Source organism: Gouania willdenowi, chromosome 19 (assembly GCF_900634775.1).
Source record: "Gouania willdenowi chromosome 19, fGouWil2.1, whole genome shotgun sequence".
Classification (NCBI taxonomy): Eukaryota; Metazoa; Chordata; class Actinopteri; order Blenniiformes; family Gobiesocidae; genus Gouania; species Gouania willdenowi.
The window spans coordinates 4583543-4595168 of NC_041062.1; the positions used below are offsets into that span (position 1 = coordinate 4583543).

The following is an 11626-nucleotide window of genomic DNA, read 5'->3' on the forward strand; positions in this document are numbered from 1 at the left end:
GTTTCCAAGAATGTGCAGCTCAATAAGTTGTTGGACCTGCAAACATAAGCTTTAAAAAGAGGAACAATATGTAGTTTGATTGTTTATGATCTCCAGAGGTTCCTCCTTGCATAATTAGTGTGTGTTTTCCCAATTCGAGTTTTCACACTGAGAGTTTAGCAATATAAAAACTTTGGGGGAATATCAAATGTCTGTTGTAATATTGTAAAACAGTTTTTTACCGACTGCACCATGGTTGGCCCAATTAAACTCAGTCAGTCTAAAGATATATCATTGCAATTATTACTATAATTACCTTTGTAACAACTCAGCAGCCATTGTGCTTAGAATGCATGGAACAGGTAAATACTGTTTGTTTGTTGTGAATACTAAAACATTAACTTTTTTGCGTTCATTTCATTTATTTAATTCAATTAAAAAGTTATTGACTTTTAAAATAATTTTATTGAAACATTTACAGGACAGGGAATCTTTAGCAAACTGGTAACATACTGGTGTGCATTGCAAAAATGTACTCATTTTATGTCAAGATTGTCTTTTTATGTGTTCAAAAGTACAACGCTACACGTTATTGCTAAATGGGAGATATAAACTGACTCCTATCAATGTGGAGGGGGATCAGTGAATAAGAGAGGTGGGTGGAGCTTATCATTTACCCACGAGGAAGATAAAAGTGCTTTGTATGTGGCGCTAACATGTGACCACAGCACCTCTGTAAACAATGACAGCTGTCTGTGTCACGGCTCACTTCACAGACAGTGAATAATACCAGGAATATTTCAAATCATTCAAATTATTAATAATAATAGTCAAAATACTGTAGTAATAGCTCTTTCCTGCAGTCATGTGGACAGAATGCTGTGCCTGAACGGCTGAATGTAACAGAACAATTGTTTGTGTCTGGACAAATTTAAATGTTCATGTTTTAAATTTATTCAGCAGTTTTCTCATTTTGAGAAAGTTAGGCCTCGAACAAAATGCAAAACTTTGAAATCTGTGTGGTTCACACATTTTTCAGTGTTTTTCTTTGTGAAAACAAAATTCAATTATGCCACATTTCACCTTAAAAAATGTAATGTTTCAGAATGAGAAATAATTTATATGCAATAATGTAATGATTCATAATGTTGTACCGTTTTTAAATCTCTTTATGCATTAAATAGATAAATAGTACGAGTGCTTGAATTTAATAGTTTGACTCTGTCATTGTTTAAAATTTTAAAGGATTTCACAGGCCATAAAACCAACTTTTTTGTTCACTAACTACATTTTGTAGCACATAGCAAAGTTGGAATTGTTTGAATTTCTGGAACTTGTCTTTATAAACAGTGCATTGCTCACTATACAGCACAGACTGTATATGATGGCATATGCTTTGCTAAATATTGTGATGCCAATCACTTTATTTCAGCACTTTATTAAAGAAAATGTTTGTTTTTTTTCAAAATTGGAAGTAGTAAACCAACAGTTTTTGTGCTGGTGTCCAATAACAGCTGGCACGGAGAATTATGGGATGGTGGTGACTGCACGGGCTTGTGATCTGCTGAGATAGACTGCTTGTCATGTTTCTGTCAGAACCTGGAAGATTTTGCCTGCTTGGTTAACAGAGCAACCGAAGAGGCAGGAAAAAAGAAATAGTGGCAGTAATAAAAAAAAAAAAAAAATGCAAATAGTTGATCACATTCTGCAGCCTCACTCTGTGTTAATTATATCAAAAGGTAAAAACCAAGATATGAAAACACATTTGGATTAGCATCAAATTAAAGGCTACCTGCAGTGAACTTTAACTGCAAGCAAACATTGTGTAGAAAATGAAAGGTTCATTCAGGAAATGTTTATTATAAATCCTTGTTAGGGGTACTAAGTATCACAGCCAGACGTTAGGTTGATTCTCTTTTGATAGTATATTGTTCAAATATGTCCATGACAACACTGTTTGTACAATCAAAAAATGCCATTTCCAGTGATGGTTTGTGGACAACATATCAATGCATTTATCATGCACATGTCCCATAGAATTAAACCATGGAAATCACACACATTATTTTACTTTGCACCCGCAGATATACCCCTCTATTTTATTTCATTTTTTTATTTATTTTTTTTACTTGTCTGCACATGCTGTCAAAGGTCAACACCACAAGAAGTGCAATCATTATGAGACAGTAATGCATGTTTTGTTATTGCAATAAAATAAATTGATTTATTTTATTGCTTAATTGTGACTATCACCAGCCCTCCCTAAGGAAGGGTAAGAAACTTTTATTATAGGGAGGATATAAAAAGGGAGAGCAGTGTTACACCTAGGTGGAGGGGGAGACCAGTATATGTGCAAAAACCTACCGCAAACCCAGGAACTGCCCTGGGCCTGCAGATGCATTCAGGCCAGCAGAAAGAGGGTGGGCCAGGGATATATACCACTTTATAACACTACAGAGTATGTACACCTCTTTGTACATCCAACCTTCAAACACATACTCATTTGGCCATAATTAACAACTCTACTTAAGTTCCTCCCACTATATGAATACATACTTGTGTCACGGCTGATAAATTAAAGTTGTGTATTTTTATCTGCAAATTTTTAGCAAGGGAAGGCTAATGTATTTGTTGTGCACTTTTTATACACAAGGCAACAACGTGTAAACTGTTTTCATATAATCATGCATTTTAACAAGTAAATTACTTTTTAGGATGATTTAAAACAACTAAATATATATATATACTTTGAATGCATGTATTTTTTCATACAGCTTCCTATGTTGCTCATCTTGATTCAATATTGGGATTGTATGATAAGCAGGCGCTGCCAAATCAATTAATTACTCATCTGGGTGATTATTTATTAAAAGAAGATTGCATTTTCACAGCGACGTCGATCAGTCCGCCCTTCCACACAGCGAAGGAGAAAATGAATTAGTAATTGGCTTTTAGCAGTGATATTACTGTCTCTGGAGTTGAATAATTGAAGGTGTTATGCAAATGAAATGCTTGGATCTTAGGCTTCTATATCTATGTATATCAAAATGTTTGACATTTATGAAAAATAATGTTGTTGAAGGGATTCTAATGGAGCTGTATTTAACAATATAACATGGTTTACTGGTGGGGTTATGGATATAACTCAGCACTTAACAAGCCCAATGAACTGCTTACATATACTGCGTCGCTCTCAGGTCAGTGAATATAATATAACGATAATTAATGTGTTGCGTGTATTCATGTGTCAAAACTAAAATATCTACTGTTTTCAAAGTTTTAGAACAGGGGTGTCAGATTCATTTTAGTTCAGGAGCCAAACTACAGTTTGATCTTAAGTGGGCCGTAGATTGTAGGTGGGGAAAAAAGCAAATTTAGCATTAATCTGCCCTGGTTTGCACTTCCACATATAAATGATAAAGTATTTCCCTAATTTCCCTGGTTTTGGGAATTTGGAGATATTTCGTGGAATAACTGGAAGAAAATTTGCCAGATTTTGGAAAAATTTGAAGTTCTTTCAACTAAGTTCTGCAAATATTGTGGATTTTAATTAAATTTCTGTATTTGGAAGGGGAGAGACAACTGAAATATTTGATAATTCACAAAAATGTTTCATTAATTTTTTTTTAATGTTTTTTATGTTGGAATTTGATAATCAAAAGCAGTATTTCTCAAATGGGGGTACGTGTACCCCTAAAGGTACACAATGCCACAACAGGGGGAGAGAGAGTGGAAAATTTAAAAAAAATTGACAAATAAAGTGTCATTCTTGGTCCCACCCCAGGTGTGAGATGACCAAAAATAATAAAAACTAAATAAATTCATCCAGGAGCCACTAAATCACTATTTTTCAACCTTGGGGTCAGGGCCACATGTAGGGTCGCCTGAAATATCTAAAAAAAATATTATTATTATTATTTTTTTTATTAAAACAATCTTAAACAACTATATTTCTACATATCTAGTTCATTTAAAATGCAGTAAAAAAATACATATATATATATACACACACCATATCTGGTCTCAAACATGATCGAAAACTACAGTAATTTTAGAAAAAAAATGTCTGGAGTTGCCAGAAATTTTTTGGTCACAATCCAAAAAAGGGTTGGTAACCACTGCACTGAATAGTGTTTTTTTCCACTTATTTACAAAATTAGATTCTTTAAAATGTGTGTGATCACGCAATATCTCCATCATTATCCTCTATAGTTGTTTTTAAAAAGTTTTCTAAGCAAAATGTTGTAGTCGGACAAAGGGGGGACTTGGATTCAGAAATAGGAGAAAGGGGAACTTGAGCCAAAAAAGTTTGAAAACCACTGAGAGAGGGCCGGATTTGAGTTTGACACAAATATTTAGGTGACTGATTAGTTTCAATGGAATCTGTGTCTTGGTCAAACCTGTTAAACCTGAAAACACACCTTTATTGTTCAGAACAGGGGCGGATCCGAGCTGCATTGTTGCAAAGAGGCGTGTGTTCGCGTCACTCGACGTAGAATCTACTCCCAAAAAAAAAAAAAAAAAAAAAAACACACACAAGACTCGAGCTGACAGCGAGGCCACTCTGAAAGCAAAGGGTAAGACCATTACTCTTTTCCTCTACTCTTAATGGCCTGCTCTCACTACCTTTCCAAGGCACTTTCACGGCCGAGGAGGGTGATGGAATTTCATTACTTATGATTGAAAACCGTTGGAGTTTTGAAAAGGAGAATAAGATGGAAAGGTGCACTGAAAATGCCAGTATACCCTCCAGATGCCAGCAATCTAATTTACTGTCACCATTAATAAATGGGAAGCCACCGGATGGCACGGATAAGTTGTTATTTCACCATCAGGGTTATCGCTTAATATCTGATCGTGTCTGTGGAGAGCAATTGTATCCGACAGTTAAAACAGTCGGGCCACAACTCGTGTCTGGAAAAAGGGATCATTGGTGAGGCGGGACTGTTTATCTGTCATTTCAATGAGACTTCACTCCATAAAGTGCTCATAAAGTTTAGACGACGGTGTTAATGAGATGTCTTTTGTTTTCAGAGTTTTAAGAGAAGTGTGTTTTTTATTACGATTTCATAAGAATGTATGTCTAGTTGTAGACAATCACAGTCATCTGAACATTAAGTTGGTTTCCATGACAGGAATGTTTAGTGCGTAGTTAAAAACACTCCCTACGACAAAGTCAGGGTGACAATAGAGGGTGGAATCAACGCAATCATGCAAATAGAATGTAATGTCCCACTAAAAGCAAACAAACACACCACAGAGCACTAGGTTTATCAGCAGTTTAGGAAAGTCAAGAGTATTTATGTAATATATGATCCATTTCAATCCCTCAGGCACGTTCAGACTGGTTTTCACAATGTGGCAAACTTTAGTTGTTGTTTTTGTCATCATGTGACTTTTCCAACTGATGAACAAAAGAACAAATTGTACCAGGAGGAGTTTTTTTTCATAGGTAGGGCCGACTTCCTAAAATAGGATGATTGGCGTACCAAAGATACCTTGATAACTTGAGCTTCAGGTTCGTAAAAACTGCTGATTGATATCTACTAAGTCTCTGCACCAAAAAAAAAAAAAAAAAAATGAACAAAAGCTACTTCTGAACAGTTCTACTCATTATTACAATACATATCAAGCTTTCCCACATTTTAAAAACATTGAAATCGAGGGGTATACTGACACAAAAAAGGCTCAGACGCCCACACTAAAAATATTAAAACCTATATTTTCATTGATTAGGAAGCTTAACAAGGTAACCAACAGATAGGAAATAAATTAGATGATAGACAATTGTTTTTAGTGTGTTCTACAGCTGATTTAGAGATGCTAACAGAAGGCTAACACAAGAGAAAGGTTCAGTTATTAGGTTATTTATTTCAGGCTTGGTAATTGTGATCAATTGTAATAGACTTTCTGAGGATATAAAATAACTGTAAATTAATTGTAATTTGGAAAAAATGCTAGTCACTGTACTCATAATTGAGTTGTAATTGAATATGGATAATTTCAAATGTATTCAAATGTAACTGACCCCAATTACCCTGATTCCCGTAGATAGATTCATTCTTTGTGTTTACTCCCAAAAACTCTGCCAAAGTGACTTCCCAACACATTTCTGGTGTTTTCACCCCCGAAAAGTTTACAACAAAACAATTTTGGCCGATGTTTAAATTGAGGCTTACACAGAAATATCCGTAATTGAATTTCTGGCGGAGTGACGTATCGTGGGAATACTAGGAACAAACTAAAACAAAAATGTTGACAAGCCAATCACTTTCCTCATTTCTGTTGAAGATACAAGAAATTACGATAAGAATGAAGTAAAAACACTGTCTATGGAACTCCACATCCACAAAACTTTTCCGACAATGTCAACAAATCAAATGTTTACAATGGTGATCAAAACAAACTCTTAAGTATCAACTTCAACCTTTTAAATAAATAATTTCCAGCAAATATCCAACACTATGTCGTTATCTATAAAATTAAATGATCGTCTCCAGCAGCTTTAATTAAAGTTACAGCAGGGATCAAAAACTACAACCAAATCAAAGTTTGGTGTCAAATTTAATACTGTTAGTAAATTTCCCATTGGACTTAACTGGTATAGACTGTGTTATTGTTCCTCCTGCCTAGGCACTGAAATCAATGACAGTGTATTGCAGTAAAAACTCAGCACATGACTTTGCATTGGCACTGCTTTGCACAACTGCACAATTTTGTCACGTTTCTGTTGTTTTTCCATCACATTTCCAGACTCTCCGTTCTCACACACTATATAAACACCATGGGAAAAGGTGGGAGCGATGACTGGGCAAAGAATCACCCTGATACGACGCAAAACCAGCCTCCGTCATACTCTGAAGCGACCCAAAGCCAGCCTCCACCCTACGCAGAGACAGAGAGAGGAGCCAAAAAAAGCTCCAAGACCAAGTGTCCCACATGCTGCATCAAGTTCAAGAACTGCCTGATGAGCCCGGAGTGCGGAAGGTGTCTTCAGATCTCTCAAGTCATCGCCTTCTGTGGATCATGTATTCGCATGTGGATGTGTAAGTATCTAAATTACAACAAAGGCATCTCAATGCGCTTAACAAAATATGAAGTTCATGGTAAGAAAGAAAGAACTCATCAAGATCCACATGAAAAAGCATTCAGTGGCAGTGGGAGGAAAAAACTTCCTTTTAACAGGAAGAAATCTCCAGCAGAACCAGCAAACATTGGGTAAACTGAACGCTGACAGAGTGGGAAGTCATTTCTCCCTCGAAAAATGGAAATGTAACCAAACAAAAATATAAAAGCCTTGACATTTAAGAAGTGAATATTGAATTCAGGCGTTTCTGTCAATGTACTCAAACTGAATAAATCTAGAATATAAAAGTTTTAAAAGTGTTTATATTAAAAGCAAATCACTTCACAAGTAACTTTATCGCTTTATTTGAAATTGCAGAACCATGGACTGGACTGGGATCAACTTTAATCAACTTCTCTAACGCAAGCCACACTCTGCACTTCACTTTTTTTTTTAGTTAGTGACATTTGAAAGGTCTTTACAATCGATAAATCAATCACTGATGTACATGAATATTACCTGTGGAAGAAAACATGAAGAAAAAAACATGTAGATATATTTATGGCAGTATTTTTTTTTAAGGCCAAATTTAGGCTTTATTTAATGTTTACATTCTATTATGTCTTTCTTATAATTTTTTTGTGGACAACTGTTTTTTATTGATTTTTCCTTAATTGTATTGTATATATATATAATCAAAATAATCATATTTTTTTAAATGTATCTTGCAATAGTTAATTGTTATTGTGTTTATTAGATAGTACAACTCGTTGTTTAATGAGAAATAAATGCAATATAATAAAAACGTACACTTTAAAACAAACATTGGGTCAATAAAATGTGATAAATAACCAAAGCAGTGATTTTATTCCACTTTTCTGTTACCGTTATTGTTGGGAAAGTCTTTTGTCTGCATCATCAATGCAAATTTTAGCTACTTTACAACATTCATAAATCTCGAGCTGGGTTCCCATTACAGATTTTTGTAAAATAAACGCAATATTTCTAAATGTCGACAGAGTATAATTGCGCTTTCAACGTATTTCCATTGAAGGTTATTTTGGGGAGGAGCCTCGTAACTCCCGTGAAATCTCATCTTGCGAGACTTTCGCTGCAGGAACATGGACGCTCAAAACCTCTTTATATAACTCTGCATCACTTTTTTGTTTACTGTCTCATGTGGCATTATTAATTTTAATTTATAATGCTAAGAAATGTCTCGGTCTCCTCCTCTGTTTACACGTACCGCGTCATGTTTTCTCAAAAAGAAGTGGTCATGTGACCAGGTACGTCAGGTTCTGTGACGTATATTTGCGGGAAAAGTGTTTCCATAGCGCTATTGTGACACATTTTAATATCGACACATCTGAAATTCCCCCTTATGAAAGCGTTAAAACTCTTTAACGATATTTGAGTGTTTTTTTTTTTTCAAAATTTAGGTGTTTCCATTACCGGTTTTTATCACGCTATTTAGATTTTGCGCATTTCCAAGAGTAATGGAAACACTGCTTGTGTTTATAACCCTGTGTGTCCATATAACGTGAACATCAGTAGCCGCCACGTACAAATTAAAAACACTCAAGAAGTGCGTTTCACATTGCGCAGGAAAAGAAAAAACACATCCCAACTAAAGTTTTAAGGATACATTTGGTGACTCAACACACCAGTTGCAGCAGACAATCCAAAGTGTCAAGGCTTGTGCTCAAGTACATATCTCACAAGTCATCAGTGAGAGGAAACGTGGGTGTAGAGCGAAGGCCAAGCTACAGTAATAAGTACAGTATGTGATGTCAGGATCACACTCAAAAGTGATAGTGTTAGAGTGACAGGACGTTTAATTATAGAAGAAGCACTGAAGAGTTTTTTGCAAAAACTTTCAGCGATTCTGCTTTTTTTTTTCTGCAGTGGAATAATAATAAAAAAATGAAAAAAATCGAAAGTGATGGCCTGGAATTACAGACATCGATTGTCTTAAACTTGTCTGAGACAAGAGTCGAAGGCTGAGGCACGATTTTATAAATTGTTGACTCACTCCATTTTTTCTCTTATCCTGGAGGGTTATTCAGTTACTATAAGAAGCTTCGGTTTCAGTCCTGATTTAGTTCATATTGCCAGTATTAGCAGCAGTAGAAAAACTATTGCAGCTTTGGCAAAGATTTACAAGCGGTCAGCCTGCAAACAGGCTCTGGAGCATCATGTGGCTCTTTGACTCTTTTGAAATGGCTCCTTATTGCTTTAAAAAAAATGTAATGAAGCATTTTCATTTTCTCACAGTGGTTATTAACGATCAATGATATTGACGCCAAATAAAATCACAATATAACAATTTATCAGCCAAAAAATGAATCACATTGTGCAATAACTTCCTACTTCCCCTCCTGCAACATATACAAACCATCAACAGACCATCCTAGCACCTGTGGTTAACCTTACGTTTTAAATCCCTGGTAAGATAACTAAATCAACTAAAAAAAGATTTTATTTGTGTGGGGGACAGAATCATTATGCAGGTCTACAGAAAACCTGATAATGAGCTCTACAGTTAGCTGTGGTGGACCAGGTTAACATCTCAAACATCTACGTTAGAAGCTCTCAGAACCCCTGGCTTACAAAATGTACAAAGATCAGTTATTATAAGGTTCAATACATGAAAAAGTGTAAAAGCTGAAAACAAATTTGGTTGAAACAGTTTAACTACCCTAGCAGGCCTTACTAAGCAGAAATAAAGACTTGCTAATAAATGCTAAGCTAAAGCGTGAGAAATGTACCCATTAATCTGCTGCCCATTAAATAAAAAGCTATTTAAACCCAGCTAAACGGTAACTGTTATGCGAAATATAGCTTCTAGCATTGGTGAACTGTACCACACGACCTTCTTGCTAGGTACAACTTAGCCTTTATTTACAAAGGTAAAAACATCCTAAACTTGTGCTGTGTTCGAAATCGCATACTAACATACTACTCATACTAAGTCTGACGCCAAAATGAATACGTAGTGCGTTCACATTAGATATAGTATGAAACGATTGAGTACGCGAGAAATACCCAGATGTATACAATATCGTGAAACTAGTCAAACTCAACCGCCCCATGATGCATTGCAAGTGGAATGTAAAATGGTCCTGGGACCAGTGTCATGTACTGAGTGCGCATCGTACTGCGATTGTATATGCGCATATATGTTTATTGGATTATGTTCGGGTTAGGGTTATAATCTCAGTACGAAGGTAAACTACGTGACGCCGGCTTCTCGCTAAAAATCAAACATCCTCTTTTCAAAACAAAAGCACCTCTTCTTGTCTACCATTAGTTTGGGAAAATAGGACTTTTGTTTTGAAATTAATTGGAAGATTTATCAGTAGCATAATGGTGAGTCTCCGAAAATCTCCAAAATGTTGGCATGAAATGGGTTTTATGGATCAAATGGGTTTTACGGATCAAATGAGCACGTTGATATTCTACTTGGTCACTTTTCAGCTTAAAATGCTTTCATAACTTTTAAAGGTGGCAAATTAATGGAGATATTTAGCCTCAGTGTGTTTCAGGTTTTTGTCGTTGGTTCGAAATGCATCTTGGGAAACTTGGAAGTATACTTCAGTGGGAACACTCATCATCGGTCATCATCCTAGACAGTATATACTCATTGAGTTTGTAGTGTATAGCACGGAATATGCCATTTTGAACACAGTATTGGCCTCTTTGAAGCACAAAATGGGGTCAACAGTAATGTTTTATGTTAAGTATGATATCTTAAAGGATAAACCGGCAGGAAAGTGACCGTAGGGGATGTACCAGCTCAAATGCTTTGTATTCATGTGTGACATTAGCGCTTAGCTTTCTGGGCCTGACGAGGTCACTGTCTAAGCTGTTCTGGGGGCTCACCGCTATATCAATGACATTTCACAAATAACCCAGTGGGAAGAGCTTGGCAAGGAACTTCATAACCCTGTATAATCACACTCGGATCTCCATGTACTTTTTCCTCCATATCTGCTTTGCATCCAGATGGGAACGCTGCAATCAGTATTACAAATCAGTTTGAATAGCACGACAAATCCCCTCAGACACAGCAGTGAAGCTACAAAGCTAATGTTTAGTACTTTAGAATGGTAGTTAATAGTAAGAAGGGTTTAAGTAAGATCAATTATTCAACCTCCTCTTTAGTTTTACGCTTTGTTTTAACCAGGGTTGGGATCAATTACTTTGTTCAGTAACAATTATTCTTTCAATTCTCTGTGTTCAATTGCAATTACAGTGGCCAGCATTTTTGCCAATGACTATTCAATGAAAATTATTTTCTTATCCTCAGAAAGTCAATTACAATTACTACATTTTAATTTCAATTAATCACAATTACTGAACCTGAAATAAATAACCTCAAAAGTTAACCTTCCTCTTATGTTAGCTTTCTGTTAGCATCTCTTATGATAACAGGTCCCAAATCAGCTGTAAAATACACTAAAAACAAATATCTATCATCTAATTTATTTCTATTGGTTACCTTGTCAGGCTTCCTAATCAATGACAATTTAGGTTTTTAATATTTTTATGACAGTATACCCCAAGGCTTCCTTTTTTTTA

At 35.6% G+C, this 11626-nt stretch overlaps 1 long non-coding RNA gene across 1 annotated transcript; it reads left to right on the forward strand.

Annotated features, from left to right (window-relative positions):
- The first annotated feature begins 4481 nt into the window (after positions 1-4481).
- LOC114481632 (uncharacterized) lies at positions 4482-7689 on the forward strand. Its single transcript, XR_003676259.1, has 3 exons — positions 4482-4556; positions 6733-7025; positions 7424-7689. It is a non-coding gene; the product is annotated as an uncharacterized LOC114481632 (long non-coding RNA).
- Positions 7690-11626: the final 3937 nt, after the last annotated feature.